The 19,332-nt window shown below is 33.1% G+C and overlaps 1 long non-coding RNA gene across 2 annotated transcripts; it reads left to right on the forward strand.

Moving 5' to 3' along the window:
- The first annotated feature begins 2,240 nt into the window (after positions 1-2,240).
- Positions 2,241-5,934, forward strand: LOC142627535 (uncharacterized). Of its 2 annotated transcripts, XR_012842866.1 has the most exons (6): positions 2,241-2,556; positions 2,922-2,968; positions 3,609-3,774; positions 4,280-4,341; positions 4,635-4,686; positions 5,282-5,934. It is a non-coding gene; the product is annotated as an uncharacterized LOC142627535 (long non-coding RNA). The 2 variants fall into 2 exon arrangements; XR_012842867.1 differs by lacking the exon at positions 4,635-4,686 and having other exon boundaries at positions 2,261-2,614; positions 5,282-5,932.
- Positions 5,935-19,332: the final 13,398 nt, after the last annotated feature.

The following is a 19,332-nucleotide window of genomic DNA, read 5'->3' on the forward strand; positions in this document are numbered from 1 at the left end:
TTGGGAACTTGATGACCCCTAAATACATGACAACCAATTGATACGTGATGACCGTCAGGGCGAAGCGTGTCGCGCAATGTCAAGGAGGGAACTTGACGATCGTTGGGTACTTAACAACTCCTTGGTACCTGATGACCCATTGATATGTGACGACTGTCAGGGCGGAACATGTCGCGCGGTGTTAGGGAAGGTACCTGACTACTGTTGGGTATCTGACGACCTCTTGGTACCTGATGACCCATTGGTATATGACGACTGTCAGGGCGGAATGTGTCGGTGGTGTTAGGGAAGGTACCTGATGACCGTTGGGTACCTAACGACCTCTTGGTACTTGACGACCCATTGATACGTGACGACTGTCAAGGAGGAACGTGTCACGCAATGTCAGGGAAGGTGCCTGACGACCCCTTGGTACATGACAACCAATTGATACGTAACGACAGTCAAGGAGAAGCGTGTCGCGTAGTGTTAGGGAGGGTACCTGATGACCCCTTGGTACCTGAGGACCCATTGATACATAACGACCGTCAAGGCAGAACGTATCGTGTAGTGTTAGGGAAGGTGCTTGACGATCGCTGGGTCCCTAACGACCCCTTAATACGTGATAACCATCAGGGCGGAACGTGTCGCTCGGTGTTAGAGAAGGTACCTAACGACCACTTGGTACCTAACGACCCATTGATACATGATGACCGTTAGGGCAGAACATGTCGCGCAGTGTCAGGGAAGGTGCTTGACGACTGCTGTGTCCACGACGACCCTTTGGTACGTGACGATCGTCAGTGCGGAGCATGTCGCACAGTGTCAGGGAAGGTACCTGACGACCCATTGATACGTTACGACTGTCAGGGCAGATCGTGTCGTGTGATGTCAGTGCAGGTACCTAATGACCATGGGGTACCTGACGACCCATTGATAAATGACGACTATTAGGGTAGAACGCATCACGCGGTGTCACGCTCCCTTTATGACCAACGATACTTTTGGTGACCGAAGATTCTTTTGGTAAGCTCATAATGCTTTTGGTGATGGAAGACTCTAGGGTGTTAGGAAAAATTTTCTAATTGGTGAAAACATTCCTTATCAAGAATTGACCCGTACATTCCTGTCCTATGGAACCGCATGCTTCATCGTGATCTAGTACTATTGGCAACACTCCTTTGTTGGGCTTTTTATCCAGGATCTTTTTGTGTGGGCCTTTTAGGCTTGCTTTGTCCATGCCCAGGTAGGGACCTTGAATACCTTGCCACCTTCGCAGCACACCACCTAAGCTTTAATACTATATGTTGAGGAGATAAACACTTTAGAGAGACTCATTGAGTAGTTAATATAACATATAGAGACACATTTAACCTAAAAGGTCTAAACGTAATGGATATGAGCTCAATTATGCTTTATTAACCACTCACTCTTCTTCTAATTATTATTTAATGTAGGGTTTCACTTTTATGTGTATACCCAATATCATATAAACTACTAATGGTTTTTTCAAAACTTGGGAGGACAATTAGCTAGTAGGCCTACTACCTGGTTTAAGGGTGGATGGGTTTGTTGCCCTTCAAAATTTATGGTTTTAATTATTTTAATTGGTAGTGACTTTGTGTGGGGTCGAGTTATGTAATAATGTATATATATATATATATATATAATAGGTGAAGTAGAAAGAAACTCAAATTGAAATTTCAAATTAGAGTTCTAATTTTGTGTCATGTGTCTATATCTACGTGAAGAGCAAATCATAATTATTCTTCTAATTATCCAATTAAAATTTAAAATTGAAGTTTAATTTTGACCCATTAGGCTAAATGTATGTGAGCCCATTCTCATTAAAACCACTTCTATGAGAGGGTTTGGATAGAGATTATTTTTTCTGTGTTTACTTTTTTGCATTTTGCTTCTTTTTTTTTTCTTTTTTTTCTTTTTCTTCGTTTGCTGCTGCGGTGGGGGACAAATGTGCAGTGTGTGCACTGTTCATATACTTTTTTAGCAATTTTTTATTAAAAATGAGTCCCACAATACTATTCACACATTTAAAAATTATTTTGCTACCGTGTTTTCAGTTTTCAATTTTTAACAATAAATTCTATCCAAACGGACCCTATGTATTGAGTCTAGTGAGCTGCTGTGCTAATTAAGTTTTTTCTTGATCTTGCTGTCAAACGTGAAAACCTAAGAGGCTTTTTTTTTTTTTTGGTAGGCAAAGAGGCTATTTTTATACCTGATGAAATCACTGATTTCACAAGAGACAGGGGAGGGAGAGAGACGTAAGGCACTATGAAGGAGAGAATTAGGACCACTACCATGTCAGACCATCTCCCACCTTCAACCCAGCCTCTTGCCACCAATATATATTGCCTGAACCACTACTGATACAGGCATCTTTAAACAATAAAAATTGGTATCAAATATGATTTAGGTTTTGTTATTTTTGGATTGATTTTTATTAATTTAGGTATTTTGGTTATTGGTTTTGATTAAGGTTGAATGACGAAGAAATAAAGGGCATGATCAAAGACATTTGAAACCCATTTAGCTTAGGGTTGACAGCCATTGAAGGTATTGCCAAGAAACAAGGAATTTTCTTTGCTTAAACGTGGTTTGGTTCTCTTCCTATGTAATGTTCTTTTCTTCTTCTTCTTCTTATTTGAATGAATTTCATTCTTTGAATTGTATTTAGTTTTTTTTTTTTTTTATCATTTGTTTTTTAATTCCTTTTGATTTTGGTGTCCATTTTTCTTCTTCAAATATTCGTATCTATTGGTTTGGGTGTCAATGTTAACTTTCTAATTTAATGAATTCTCCAAATTGGGTTGAGTATTGCAGGCCAACTATTTGATTTGTATTGCCCTTTTCTTATTATAATTATGATTGTTGTTTGGAATGTAAAATTGTATTCTTTTTATTTTTCTATTTGTCTACAGGGGACAAGAACGAGGCACTCCATACATATAGCAGAACTCTTGCCAAGGTCTATTTCTACCCTATTTTGTACATGCAGATTTTGTGTTTGGCAGCCAATTGCCAACTTAAAGCATCCATATTATTAAAATATAAAGAGTAGCAACATTGATGTGAAACAACGAAACAAGTTGGTTGCTTTGGATTTTGTTCATTGTTTTCTTAAAAAATTATGAATAGGATTCTATATGAAGTGTTATTATATACGGCTATTTAACTGTTTAGCTTAGTTTTTGTATTTTACTTTATGCATTTAATTCCTAAACCACATTCCTCTCCAAAAAAAAAAAAAAAAAAAAAAAATATAAACCACACATTGTTAATTCAATTACATTAGTTGGATACATCTCATGGAATATTGGATCATGCTCACTTATTTATTTGGGTGAATTAAAGTGTCCTCTACATGTTTGATTAGATGCTTGGTCATTAGGTCTTGCTAAAGATGTATTGATTTCATAGTGGGTATAGCCTCGTATCCCACAATTGTTTTTCCAAATTAACTTTCTTACTTGGTCATGTTATGGGCATAGTTCAATTAAGTTATATCATATGAAATATGAGGCTTTAGTCTCAATTTTTTATCAAGTTCTCTAACGTTATATATGCTGATAGTTGTTTCCCTTATGTTAACGTTTTTGTGATAACAGTGACTAAAAGGACCCAGCATGGACATCCTAGAAAAACATTTCCGACCTTGCCATCATAAAGATAGACTCGGTTTATTTGTTGTGTTTTGGATTAGGGGGCTTTCTTCTGATATTGATGAAGTTATTCTAAAGGATGCTTTTGGACGATGTGGTGAGCTAATTGAAGGTAATGTAGTAGATTATTTAGGTTTTGTAACTTATAATTTTAGGTTTAGATGACCTTAGATTTACTTGAGGAAAAAAATTATATGTGACCACATTAGTGGGAGGTCAAAAGGGTATGGGTTTGTGTAGCTCACTTCTAAAACTATGTGACCACAACTCTAAAAGAAATGGACGATCAGTTAAATTTACTTCGGCATGATATTATATATATATATAATGTAATTTTTTTTCCTTACAAATAGCTCTGTTAAGCGCCTAATTTTAAATAAAAATAATGTGAATAACTAAATTTATGTCCAGCCACTTTAGGTGTTGGATGGCAGAGTGTGTTTGCACACAAGTGAGAAAACAACTTGGATCTTGGGTACAATCATTTTCTCTTTGCATCCACGTAACTAATTAGATAGAACAGTTATGAAAATCACAATTTCCTCTTATTCCATTGTCTAATTTTTGTTGTTTGAGCATTTCATTCCTGATTTTTTTTTTTTCATAATCCTTAATAGGTTGTTGCTGTTGCACTAAAGTGTGAAACAACCTAGGCACAATTTGACGACATGGCCACCAGGTAATGCCTTAGGCTATGTAATAAATAATATTATCATTTTTATCATTTGTCATTTCCTATATAATAGTGAATTGAAAAATTACATGAGTCTGCCTTTGTCTTCCTTGGTTCCCTCATCTTCCCAATTGGCAAAAGATAATAATTCTGCATTTATTAGAATGTTAAATCTACACTTTCAAATTTAGCTTTATCAAGCACTATTCACCCCAGTTTGGATGTTATACTTATTTCCCATTTTCTTCAATGTCCTTGCAGCGAAGTAATCATTGCTCCTTTTTTTTCCTCTAATCTAGGTGCTCCTACAACTCTTTTTGGTCTAAATTTCTACACAGATTTGCTAATTAGGTATGTCAAGACTTCATTTACATATTCTTCCTTTTTGATTTAAATTTTTATAACTATTACATGAACCATGTATGAGATAGAAAATGCTTTGCTCAATTGTGGAGCTTGGGTGATTTAGATATTGTCAAAAAGGCAATTGAAAGGCTTGAGTTGTTTGTTATGAAAACTAACAAACAATCCAAATACCATCTACAGTCACAAAACTAACAAACCAGATAACACTGACCATAAAACATCCTTATGTTATTTAAGCATCAACTTAAGAATAAAAAATTCTGATGATAAGCCTAGGAAATTAAATTATGAGAATAAGTAAAAAAAAAAAATCACAATGGACTGTTTAGGCAGCACACTAGGAATGTCTAATTGCACTAGAAGGAGGCCATTAATAAAATTTTCAATTGTACTCCACCTTGCTTTTGACAATTTAACCTTCCATTATCGTATCTTTCATTGCTAACATATATATATATATATATATATATATATATATATATATATATATATATATATATTTTAATTCTGCTAATAGAACAACTTAATTTTTTATACACACTTTGTTTGAAAAAAATATTGATCCTTTGTTTTATTCTAGAATTCTTAATACACGGAGGAGGAAGGGAAATAATGAGCGTGGTCTTGGAAGAGTAAATAAATGGTCCTTGCCTCCTCCGTGCAATGCTAACGGTCTTGAGACCTTCCTTAAAATTCAGGTACTACCATATTATTAAGTATGGAGCATTAATTGATTATTGAAGAAATTTATTTCTTTTATAATCATACAAACACTTTAGGTAATTTTTTTTAAGACAAAAAAAAACATGATTTTCTTTATTGTTATTATTTTGTGAGAATGCTTAAGATCTTTCATAAATGGATTGGTTTTCAAATTTTGAAATACAAGTTCCCTCAAGCAAAACTTTGACCAATCTCACCGTGTTTTGATTGGTATTAAGAAAATTGAAATGCAACCAAACTTTCACCAATCTTAGCCGAATGCATGAGAATGCTTCCAATCTTCCGTCAGATGAGATTATATATTTATGGTTAGGACAATCCTTATTCATAAGACACTATAATCCTCTTAATAATATATTCCTAATCAGGTTCCAAACTATGACTAATGTAAATTTACAGAAATTTTTATAATGTAAAAATGTTTTCCTTTTTTCATATTAATTTATTCACATTTATGCCTCAAAGTTGGGTGTTGATATTACTTTTCAAAAAAAAGAAGAAGAAGAAGTTGGATGCTAATATTGATTTTGCTGCTTCATACCGTTTCTGAAAACAGTGTTGATTGTGTTGATGACTCTGTAGTTGACGTCAAATGCTCTAATTTAGTTGATGTTACTGTTGAAAAGTCTTTTGATGGTTCACAATATAATGAATCTTCTGAGTGCTTCAAACGCCCTTTAGAGAAGGTAATTCTTTCATTCCTTATCATAGAGTGTCTATAAGACCTTTAAGACTTTAGCAAACATAGATCAAATGTTATTGCTTTATAAGTAATATCCTCTAAGACCTTAGTAAACATAGATCAAATGTAATTGCTTTATAATTAATATTTTGGTCTCTTTTGTAGTAAAACCAAAATGTCTTCCATGAATCAATTTCGTTAAATTATTAGTAGGTTATTCTATGAGAGTTCAAAACCAAAATGTCTTTACTTTTTAAATGATGACAAATTCTATACTGTATTAAACAAATCTGCCTTCTCTTATGTTATTTTCAGTCTATTCTATTTAGTTACTTAAGTTAATCTACCAAGAATTTTATTTCATATAATTTGATCTATTATACCTAATTTGTAGACCTAATTTATCATCTTTGCCTTTTGTTTTGATGACATTGGGAGTATCACCCATGATTTTAATAGTCAAATTTGAAAGTTGAATTTTGATTTGTTGAGTTCTTTGCCAAATACAACACTTGGGTAATCTCCAAGAAGAGTTGCTAGAACAAATTGATAGGTTAGGATAGTCTGATTTCCCTTCTATTTATCTCATACTTCGTACTAGATTTTGTCCATTTAGTGTATTTGTGTTTGAATTGGCTCTAACTTGCATATTTTAGCCTGCTTTTTTCTTTACAGACTGATTTTAATAGCCAAATCTGAAGTTTAGAGTGAAGATTTTGTTAAACACTGTGTCACTGCATATTTAGGGATTATTTACTTAGTATGGTTGTTTGGTTTACACAGTAATCCGTGGATCTAAACTTTTTTGAATAGTTCTCAAAAAAAAAAATTGTTGAATTGTTGGATCTAATCTTCAAGAAGAGTTGCTAGAACAAACTTATAGGTAGGATAGCTTGATTTCCCTTCTATTTATCTCATAATTCGTATTAATCTTTGTCCATTTGGTGTATTTGTGTTTGAATTGGCTCTTATTTGCATTTTTTAGCCAGATCTTTTTCTTAAAAAAAAAAAACTAATCAATCTGATTCAAGCAAGAACTAACACAAAAATAATTTAAAATCATAAAAATAAACAACTGGCCAAATTACCTATCGGAGGCATTAGATTGATTAGTTTTTTTTTCCCCCTTTTGAAAATTGAGACTGCTATGTTTTTGAAATTAAAAGCACTGTTTAGCTTTGCAATGCCTAAGATAATAATCAATATATAGCCTATGTTGTCCATGGTGCTACTCATTTTAGTTATTTTAGGCATTCTTTATTAGAAAGTTTGTTTAAGATGGGGGCAAGTCAAGCTAAGTTTGAATGAATTCAAACTAGAAGTCTTTTCCATATTTGTTATTAGCTTCTCACAAGTTGTTTGAAAGAATTCATATTTCATAAATATGTGTTACTATTGCATGATTTGTTTTTCCACATAAATCAGTTCCTAAATCCATACTAGAGCTCTATATCTACAGTCCCCCAAACTTTTAAATTTTAAGTTTGGAAAGAATCTCCCCCTTGCTAAATTTGCCAGGTTATTTAGTGTACAATAACAGTTTTACTATAATATGATTTTAAATTTCAAATGTCTTACATACATGTGATTTCAAAAAACACTGAATAAAGCATGAAAAGATGTGTCTTTCACGTCTTCAGAGTTTAGACTTAAAAAACAAATATTGCACTTCTTTGCTCAAACGCAGTGCTTAAGCCACCATTATACATTTAGTTTTTGAGTCCTATTACTCCTACACTTCTTATGTACAAATCCAAACCAACGTAACAACTATATATAGACTCCTTTAACCGTTGTTCCCTACCCAATTATTTTTCTTTCATTCTTTCTCTGTCTCTGTATCTCTCTCTTCTCATTTTCTCAACAAAAACCGCTCCTTTCATTGAAGGCTATCCTTCATTCCCAATGTATATCACACAAATAGAGGTGGATGTTCTTCTAGGAAAAAAGAGGGTGATAGTATTGCATTTCGTTTGCCAATTTTATAAAGTACAAGCTCTTATAGTATATTACTTTTTGTTGAAACATGCTGCTTATTTTATAGTTGTCTTTGTCTGATTTTTACGTAGGATAGTCCAAGGTTATTATATGATTGATTGCAAAATGGAATTTATTGTTTCATATAATAGAAATTGGGTTATTTATTTGTGTAGAAACAAAGGTCAAAGAGCTATTTCTTCCGGAGCTTATCAGGCATGTGTAGATATGTCAGTTTTTTCTAAGATTGGTGGATGAATGATATTTACCTAGGTGTATTTTTCCAGATAATTTTGATGCTTGGCTAAATTGTGGTTTGAGTCCAAATAGTGCAATTGATAGAGCAAAGGCTAGGCATTATTAAAAAATTGCAAACAATGTCTCTCAATGTGTCTCACGCATAATGAACATTGTTGGCCACATAGAGTCTAGGTTGGAAGTTTATTTTAACTCCAAAAATTGATTTTTTTTTTCAATGGTTTTCAGGTGTGATATAATTCGTATAGTGAAGTATGATTGTGATTATGTAAAAACTGCTTGGGTTTAAAAGGGGCTGGTGCATATGGTTATTCCCTAACATTGAACTTTGTCATAAATTGAGGGAAAAAGAAATCAATAATCTAGAATCTTAAAGTTTCTTTTGAGTTAGATGATTTTGATTATTCCAAAATGTGGTTTATTATGTCACAGCAAAGCAAGTGATGACTTTAGACAAGCTGTCGTTTCTAAATGTTGATGAGCTTGAGCTTTTACAAGAGTATGTTGATCATGATATTCATATTCAAGCTAATAGGGATAATGTAATCGTTAATATCATGTAAGCTTCTTGAGCATCAACAACAATATTCTCTCAAACCTACAACCTTCAGAAAAACCTTGAATCAAATCTGCATTAATTATAACTTATAAGACTTCAATTATCATTTTTTCTAAATCATGTGTTGATGCCAGATTGGTCATTTTCTGAACAAAAGTGTGTGTGTGTATTTTTTTTTTCTTTTCATTAATGCCCTAGGTTTAGCCCCATAATCAGAGAAGTGTATACATAGAATTTTGAGTTTTTTGAATTGTGTGTGACCTAATTAAGAGATACTTTAGTTCAAGAGTATTTTCCTTGGGATTATTTATATACACATTGATTTTTGAGTTTATGATGTTTACATATGAAGTTTAATTCTTTAATGCATGTATGAATTTAGTTAGTTTGAAAGTAACTGACTAATATTAGCTGATTAGTGGCAATGCTAAAAATAATTTCAAAGAAATCCAAATTGGGTTTCCCTTCGAAAGAATTGTTGTTGGTGGCAAATTAGCATGGGAAGCATAGGCTTCTAAAATGCCGAAGAATACTTTGACTACTTGCTGCTGGAATCACCATGTATCAAAGTCCAAACTTTCAAGATTGCCAAAAAGCTGGAATGGGACATTAGAACCGTGATGAACCTTATCCTTATAGTTTTGAAGAATTTGTGGTTACGTGCAAGAAATGCTCGATCGACTTTGAAATGTTTAAGTTGGTGAATAGTTTTTTTTTTTTTTTTTTTTAAGTTTGACAAACAAAAAAAATATATTAATGCCCCTTTATATATATTTTAAATAATAAAATGCAATATTCTCTTTTTCTTTTTTCATTGTAGCATCACTTAATAAAATGTAATATTCTCTTTTATTTATTCATTGTTTTATCTAATGCTATCCTCCTTATGATAAACCCAAAAAAAAAGGTCCAATAGCATCACTTAAATAATAAAATGCAATATATATTTTTATTGTTTTATCTAATTCTATCCTCCTTGTGATAAACCCAAAAAGACAAAAAAGAAATTGACCAATAGTATCACTATATTAACCATTCCCATGCGGTCGCACGGGTTACATACTAGTATATTATAAAATATAAGACTTGCTAAAAGGTTATTCATATCAAGAAAACATGTTAACTTGACTATATGACTTATTTATCAAATAGATCGTGTTGATCATAATACGACTTGTTTATTAAATGGGTTATATGAGTTGTGTTATGTCAATTTGTTTAATAAATAGGTCATGTTAGGGTCGGGGGATCCTAACACAATTAATTAAAGTGTCATAGTTGTGTCAACTTATATAATTGAATACTCATTACACATGACACAAAGACGACATATTAACAAGAATTGCAACCCCTAATTTTCAAACCTAATCATTGAAGCCCTTTGTGTCACCCCTCTCTGGGTGGTCTTGGTTGGTTTGAGGGCCTTTTCCTTTGCAAGTGTAAAAATAATGTCAAATTGAGGAGTTATTCAGCATCAAAATGCCGAAATGAGGCAAAAAAGTATTAATACAATTTGGCATTACAAAAACCAAATTGACAATGTAATTCGAAAGAAAAATATTGCCAAAAACGATGCTCCCTAAATAATCATTTTCGGTATTTGCAAAACCAAATTGCTACCACCTAATATGATGCTCAACTACCCAAAAAAGGATTGCCAGATTTGCGTGCGTTGCCCACGCCAAAGCCACTTAAAAATAGGACAATGCTAAAACAAACTTTTATATAAGTTGATGAAATCCCTTCTTTTATTATTATTATTATTATTAGAAAAGAAAAAGAAAAATTTACTTTGCAAGTTTAGGTTTGACTATTATATGAGTTAAGATCAAATATACTGACGTGTTTGTGAAAACTCATGAACATCCGGCTTGACTTGGGATAAAATTTATGTACACTACTTTAGGTGCTGTTTTATAGGTTCCCTTTTTAAGATTCTGTTATGTGATGACTTAACTAAAAAATACACTTATATCCAATGAGAAAAAAGCCACATGGCAAAATTTTAAGATGGAAACCTAAGGAATAGCACCTAAGTACTGTACTTAAGTCTTGCCCCTTGACTTAACTATATATTTATATGTAAATTTGTCTAAAATATACTTATATAGACTTGGAATTGAATTGTGTTAGTTTGTAAATAGATCCATATGATGTCAAATTATTATTTGTAATTTATTGATAACATAAACAATTCATTTGTATTAAAAATTCATTGATCTATAAAGTAGCAAAAAAATTTAATCAAGGTTTTACTTTATATATAGGAAAAGAATAAGCGAATCATGTAACCATGTTTGATAATAAGCTTGAGCTCAAAATAAAACTAAATAAAAAAGTCTAAATTTTTAATTGATTTGGCTCGATTTGTACACAAGCCTAGCTGAAAGTGACAGGTTAGAGCATCCATATCAATGGATGCATAAATGTGCAAAATGGAAAAAAAAAGTCACTGATTTTACACATTTTGAGCAAAAAAGCACCCACATCAGTGGGTGTAAACTCGTGTATAAATGCACGTTGTTACAGTACCCGCGTAAATTTACACGGGTACTGTAGCATGTGTATTTAATATCTTAATAGTTTTTTCTCTCTCCTCTCTGTACTGACTCTCACCTCCCTCTCTTTCTCATTTCATCAGAGACTCAGGCGCACAACACTCTCTTTCTCTCATCTCATCAATCTGGTCTGCTCTAGCTTCCACCGATCGCCAAGGAGCAAGTCGAGTCTGTTGCCTACAAGATCGAGCAAGCCGAGTCGCCGGATGAGTTCGTCGCCTACAACACAAATGGAGTTCTCCGACGGAGAAACCTGAGGCTTTGTTCTAAACGTCAAGGAGCAGAAATTAGGCCACCACATTGACGAAGACGAAGACTTAGACGTCGAGGAGCAGCTCTCTCTTTCTCTCATCTCAGAAATCTTTGGAGTTTTTCGGTTTTTTTTACTGGGTTTGTTTCTTTTTACTGGTTTTCTTTGGGATTCTGGCATGATCGGAGGCCAGAGGTGTCGATCTTGAGAGAGATGGTGGCTGTGCGGGTTGTGTTGGGTCTGTGAGAGAGATGAAAGTGTTAAAAAAATGAATATTTTATTTGAATAAATGTGTATAATAGATAAATAGATGTAGGTGTTTTGTAAAAATGAGAGTGTAAAATAGAAAAAGTAGGTTTTAGATGTGCAAAATGAAAATTTTTTTGCACATACTGATGTGAATGCTCTAAGCATTCACATCTATTTTAGCTAAACTATCTCCAAAAACTTCACTTTTGTTATTTTAACAAAAAGACTTATCTACTCTATTTAATATTATTTTTTCTCCCTCTAAAAAGAAATAAATAATTCTTTTCCCTCACCACTTTCACAGAAACATACTTTCAACACCACCACCCAAGCAACTTGCACCACTGTTGATTGCCAATTAACACCCAAACCATTTGCACCACAATACACTACCAATCACCACCCAAACCAACATTCACAGCAAATAAAATCACAAAATTACCAAACCCAATTAGATAAGAAAAATCGTAAACCCAATGGAACCCACAAATCCCAGCATTGTTGAACCAGCCCACATTTACCACACAAATAACACTAAAAACTAGGGGTGTCAATTCTGGATAGCATGTTGGGTTCGTGTTGTGTCGAGGTAGGGGTATTCGACTAAATGACTCAACCCTAACCCGACCCATTTAATAATCGTGTCATGATCTTTCAACCCTAACCCGACCTGTTGATAAGGCGGGTTGACCTAACCCAACCCATTTGACAAGCTTAATAAACGATTCATATTGGGTTGACATGAATGTAACATAACTCATTTCAACTTGCATAATATTAGATATAACATCCATCTAGAAATATTTTTTTTTACATCTCAAAAAGCAGTGCATACGCTTCAAATCTTCAACCCACATTCAAAATAATATAGTTCAACAAAAATATAACATTCATTTAGAAATAAGTTCTTTACACTCCAAAAGAAGTGCATACACTTCAACCCAAATTCAAAATAACAAAATTTAACAAAACTAAAATAACATAGTTCAAAAAAATATAAATAATATCCTTGGAACTTGCTAAATGCTAAGTGTCAATATGGAAAGAAGTTGAGCAAACGGTAGACTAATCCTAACTATGACCACGATTATCATCCCTAGATTCTTTGTTGATGTCCAAATTCATAACATCTTTCACAAGCTCATCCAATTTCATTTGTGCAAGTTCTATGCCCAATATATATATATATATATATTGGTAGTTATAGGGTCAGTAAAGTTTCAATTTCTAATTATACTCTATGTAAATTTTTGTAATTACTCACGTTTCTTTTTAAATTTAAAATATATGATGGATATAAAAGGTATTTGACAAATCTAAAAATAAAATAAATATTTATTTGTTATACGATTTAAACGTTTTGTGTAAAAGTCGGTCATTTCAAGTTAACATAAATAAATTGGGGTGTCAAATGTGTCTATTGCGGGTTACGTCGGTTGACCCGCTTATAACATGTTTCTTATCATGTCGCTTTCAGGTTGACCCATTTATGACCCAAATCCATTAAGGCCCAACCCTAACCCGAAAAACCCATGTCGGGTTCATGTCGTGTTCGTGGGTTGGGTCAAACATTGACACCCTTACTAAAAACAAATAAAACCGTCGCACCCACCATCAGAACCACCACACCCATCCCACAAATCAAACTGAAATCAACACAAACCCAACAACCACCTCACTCACCGAGAAAATATCAACACAAACCTACAAAAATCAACTTTTAGACACCTAAATGCACCACATCTATCGGCACCGCTAGATCGCAACATCTACGTCACTGCTAGATCGCGCCAAAACTAGCACCACCACCATCAATAAGATAGAAAGACAGAAAGGGAGAGAGAAGGAGAGTCAAACAATAAGAGAGAAGAGAAAGTTACGCTGAGAGAGTAAAGGATATTGAATTAAAAAAACATTTTTACTAGTAGTGAGGAAGTGTGTCTCGCTGGTTGTGGCGAGGCAGTGTTCATTGTTAATTCTTTTTGCTAGATTGTTGAGAATGATGTGTGAGCTTTTTATGGGTTTTTAGCTAAAATTTTAACATCAAGTTAGTCAAACTAGCTTGATACAAATGCTCTTAGAGCATCCACAGCTGGACTTCTAAATGTCATATTTAAGCATGTTTTAGCATTAAGGCATTAAAAGTGAGCTCCAGTCGGACTTGTCAAATTGTAAAAAAATTTACAATTGTGCTACAGTACCATCTTAAATGTAAGATGGTACCGTAGCTCAATTCTAAAAATAAATATGATTTTTTATTCAACGCTCTCTCTTCACTCTCTCTCAGCACTCTCCCTCTCTTATTCAAGACTTGCCACCAGAGCTACTTGGGCCATTTTGCATGGAGTTCATCTTGTGGAGTGTGGGTTGTGGCTAGTCGAGCGTGGAGATCGGTGTGGCGAGGTGGGTTTTGATTTTGGGTGGGTTCAGATGGGGTTTTGATCGGTGGAAGGAGATCGGGTGGGTTCCGATGGAGTTTTGATCGACGTAGGTTTTGTGGAGATCGGAGTTTTGATTGGCGTATATGGAGATCGGGTTTTGATTGCGTGGGTTTCGTTCCGATGGGGTTTTGATAGAGTGGATTTTTTTGGTGGGCATGTGGTGTGGTGGTGGTTTGTTGGGGTTCGACGGCAGTGGCAAGTCCGATCATTTTAAAGATCGGCATGGGTTGTTGATGGTGGGTTTTTCTTCAAATTTTTGTTTTGGGATTGTTGTTGTGATTTGCTGGGGTGACTGGTGGTGATTTTTTGTTGTGATTTTGGTATGGATTTTTAGATTTGTTGTGATTTTGCTAGGGTGGTAGGTGGATTTCTAGTGCTTGTTTGATTTGGGTGATTTTTTGTTGTGATTTTGCTGGGTATGGGTTTGCTAGAGTTTGAGGTCGGTGCTAGAGGTTGAGAGAGAAAGAGGGAAAAAGGAAGAGAAAAAGAAAAATAGTAAAAAAAGATTAAAAAAGAATATTTAAATAAAATGGGAAAAAAATAGAGTATTGGGATGTTGGGTTAATTGAAAAATGGTATGGTATAAGTGATAAAGTAGCTTTTTGGAATAGTAAAATGGGATGGGATGAGATTTTCGGTTATGGATGCTCTTACAGGGCTTTTGGATTGCCGGTGATATTACGGCCATAATATTATGTTATTGTAATCTTTCATTAATGTAATATTAATACAAGAATATAACATTACATTGTTTACGAATGTAATGAGACTAAGATGATGTGATATATTTTGTAATTTTAAATTAAAATAATGTTAGAAAAAATAAAATAATCCAAAAACTTTAATGTCACATTATTGTAAATTTGTGATGTGCATTACATCAGGAGCACATCACAGCGAACCAAATGCCCTCTTAATATTTTTGTTTCAAATATTTTTGTTTCAAAGTAGCAAAAAGAGAGGCTTTAGGGCCATGACCCCTTAGCTTTATCAAAATTTCCATCAATTGTATTGAAATAGTGTTAGAAATTTTTTTTTAAAAAAAATTACTAAAATTGACTGACTGGCCCCTTGTAAAATTTTGATAAATAAATAAATATATATATATATATATCCATTTTAAATTTCATTTAGACTTAAATAATTAAAAAAATGGTAAATTATAAGTTTGGTCCTTAACCTTTACATTGAATATTAATTTGGTCATTAACGTTTTAAATGCGTCAGTTTAGTCCCTAATGTTTTGGTGTTGTGTCAAAATAGTTTTTGCCGTTAAGTGATGGATGGAAAATGCTGAGGTGGCTAATGGCCAAAATTAAAAATTATTTTATGCCACATTAGATGACTTGTGTACTGTCACTTGGAATAAATTTTTATTAATTTTTTTTTTTTGGGTTAAAATTGGGATCTCAAAATCGGTGTACCCCATACAAGCAACCTATGATCATCTGAATTCTAAAGCATCAAGGTCGAGAATGTGGACCTCTCAATTGCTTTCCAATTAGACTACGAGTCGCCAAGAAAGTCTTCAAGCTTTGGAATAACTTGTTGGTTTTGCCAGCCAAACTTGTAAGAAAAGAAGGAATCGGCAAGGTTTTTTGCTTCACTTTCTTTGGCTTGATTTTCTCCTTCTGAGCGTAGAACACTTGGGAGTTGGGGTTTGGTTAATCAACAATAACCAATGATTATAATTAAAAGATTTAATCTTCATACATTTATCCTATCATTAAACTGACTGAACAATATTATTTCAATCTGAACCTAACGCAATCATATTCTAAATCTATAATTCAGTTATCTTAGGCACAGTAGAAGAAAACCTTCAATTTTTGAAAATATGGAAAATTCACAAAACAAATAATGAAGACCGTAGTTTCCATTGCTTTTCTCAAGTTTTTCAGCAACCAAATAGATGTCCATAAAAAGTTGCGGTCTTTTTCACAAGGCTCAAGTAAAGATTTGAGTCAGTGATTTATTAACATATGCTAGTTTTGAGATAAACTATTCTTTAAAAAAAAATTCCAAATGACACTACACTTGTCATCTAATTTGGCATAAATATAATTTTTTATTTTAACCATTAGCCATGTAAGTATTTTCCATCTATCACTTAATGGTCGGGACTAATTTGACACAATACGAAAATGTTAGGGACTAAACTAACTCATTTAAAATGTTAGGGACTAAATTGACATTTGGTGTAAAGATTAAGGACCAAACTTATAATTTACCCTTAAAAAAAATACAAAGAACACAAAAAATAATTTGTATATGACCCTATGGTGATCCATTCCCAACAACCTTGGGTTTTTGGGCCTGGACTCTTAATTTATTTGTATTTTGAGTAGGGTTTATCACACAATGAGAAATCCAAAAAAATGATTACTGATGACAGTGATGGAGTTATACTAGTATTTTGGCACTGAACTTCATTGGTTATAGCTCTACCATGGAGATTACCACACATCCGAGCTCTCTCTTTGGGATCCAAATAGGATTTCCCTCCCCTTCTTCTCTTGTGTTTTCAATCCCCAACCTTTCCAACCTCTTCCTCCTTCCTTTCCTCCCCTATTTATATCATTCTCTCAGTGGGGTTGTCATGACAAAAAAATATTCCACATGTTAGTAGGTCCCTCCATATCATATCACTGATCAAAGGGGACACACTTCTTGCTATTGACATGACCTCCTAGTACTCGTGCTTGACGCTGGTTATTACTTGGTGTGCGGATTCCCCCAAGGCATTACCTCTTGTTCACGGCATGTCTTGGGGTGCTTAATTATATGCTCGGCCAGTTTCGCCTAGTTCGGCTAAGTGTGCTAAAATGGGCTGAGACTATTCAATGAGTGGGCTTGCAATTTGTGGATGGCTTGCTGTTCTCGATCTGTATAGACCAATTCCCAAATCAATGTAATCACAAAAATCCTTATAAATTTTTTTTTAAAGGAAACTAATCCCTCCAAATCAAATCAACCTAATCACAAAAAGAAATCACTTATAAATCTCTTTTTAAAAGGAAACAAATCCCTCTAAATTATGACTTCGATTCTATGTGAAAAAAAATCTATAAAAATCAAACCCCCCATTTTTGTAGAGAACTCAGAAAATCAAATTTGAATATATAAAAAAATTCCCTTATGTAGTCTATCCATGCAACGCCTCCACAATCGCCGATTCGCTGCCTCGGAGTCATCATTGGCAACTTCTTCTATGTCGTCTGATCCACCCCTTGTTTGTGGCAGTGGTATCCTCTCTCTCTCTCTCTCTCTCTCTCTCTCTCTCTCTCTCTCTCTCTCTCTCTCTCTCTCTCTCTCTCTCCATTTGTTTGATATTAATGTTTCATATTTCTAGACTCTCTCTAGAATGGTGTAGATGTGTAATATTGTTACTGACTTACTGTAATCTGTTATTTGTGTATCTTAGTATATTTTAGAGTGGCTTTTAGCTTTGCACTCTATACTGATATGGACAAAGTTTGTCCATAAATTTCGTTGTAGCTTAAGGCTACAATTTCACTTAATATCTTTTTATTGGATATGAATTTTGACAAATTCACCATGGGATTGCATTTTCTTCTTATATCCTCCATACTTGTAGAGTTTCTAGAAGATTAAAGATTAATAATTATGTCATCAATCATTTGCTAATATTGCAAGTTTTTGTAGTCTAAAAATATATATAAAAGTAAGTATATGAATCATATAATAAATAACATTTGATTGACATGTATGTTAAAAGTGTAAAAAACATGCAATTCAACAAATAAATTTTCAAAATATATAGCAATGCTAATAAAAGATGTTGTAGCTTTAGGCTATAACTAAGTTTGTAACCAAACTTTATCCAAGTGATATTATTATTATATTTAAATGTAATGCTAGTGATTTGTTATTGATTATTTATTAGATAATAATGGCTTTAGCAATTAAATTAAGTTTATATTTTTTTTTATCCTTAGCAAAAAAGTTTATACATATATGTTTATTAACATTTAGGCTAAAATGCAAAACTGACTTTCTAACTTTTATTAGATTTCATTTTAGTCCTTTAACTTTATTTTCGTTCATTTCAGTCCTCTAAGTATCTGATTTATTCAATTAAGGCATTTCCATTAATTTTCGTTAAAATTTTTTGAAAAAAAAATCTGGAAAATATTTTTCAATCGTTAATTAAATTTTTTTAATATAAAAAATTTGAAGAAAAATTTACAAAATTGAAAAATTAACCACAACATATAACAAAAGTTGATGGAAAATCTTTAATTGAATTAACTTGAAAGTTAGATGACTGAAATGAACAAAAACAAAATTAGAGGACTGAAATGAAATCTGAAGAAACTTAGAGGGTCAGTTTTGCATTTTACCCTAACATTTATAATCATAATTTACACTTTTAAAAATGCAATATAACTAGAGAGATAAACTGATTAATAAAAAATGTGAGAGATAAAGAATTTATCAACACTTTCTAAATTGTGCCAAGGGTTGGAGAGAGCTAGAAAATCAACAATTTGTCCACTTATTGATAGATTAATTAGATTTGTATTTTTTCCTCCCATTTTAAAAGTATGGAACGTGCATGCTTAGTGATTGTTTAACTATATATATATATAATATAAACATTAGGTTATAATCCATTATAAATGATTTTAGTACTATGAAAAAGTAGGGTACAATTTTCAAAATGTATAAAAGTTTAAAAAAAAAATTATTTTTTAAAAAATTTTATTATATATAGCTTAGTCCTCCTAGGAAGAATTCCCAGCTCCACCAATGACCAGAAATTAGCAAAATTTGGTGGGCCACTTCTGAACAATGTATTTATAGCTCATTTAATAATCCAATCTCGAACACTTATAACCATAATGCTTCTCTCCAAATAGCCAAAAAGTTCATCATAGCTCCATTGGAGTAAAAGTCTCCATTACAGTTCC

This window comes from Castanea sativa, chromosome 3, assembly GCF_040712315.1.
Source record: "Castanea sativa cultivar Marrone di Chiusa Pesio chromosome 3, ASM4071231v1".
Classification (NCBI taxonomy): domain Eukaryota; kingdom Viridiplantae; phylum Streptophyta; class Magnoliopsida; order Fagales; family Fagaceae; genus Castanea; species Castanea sativa.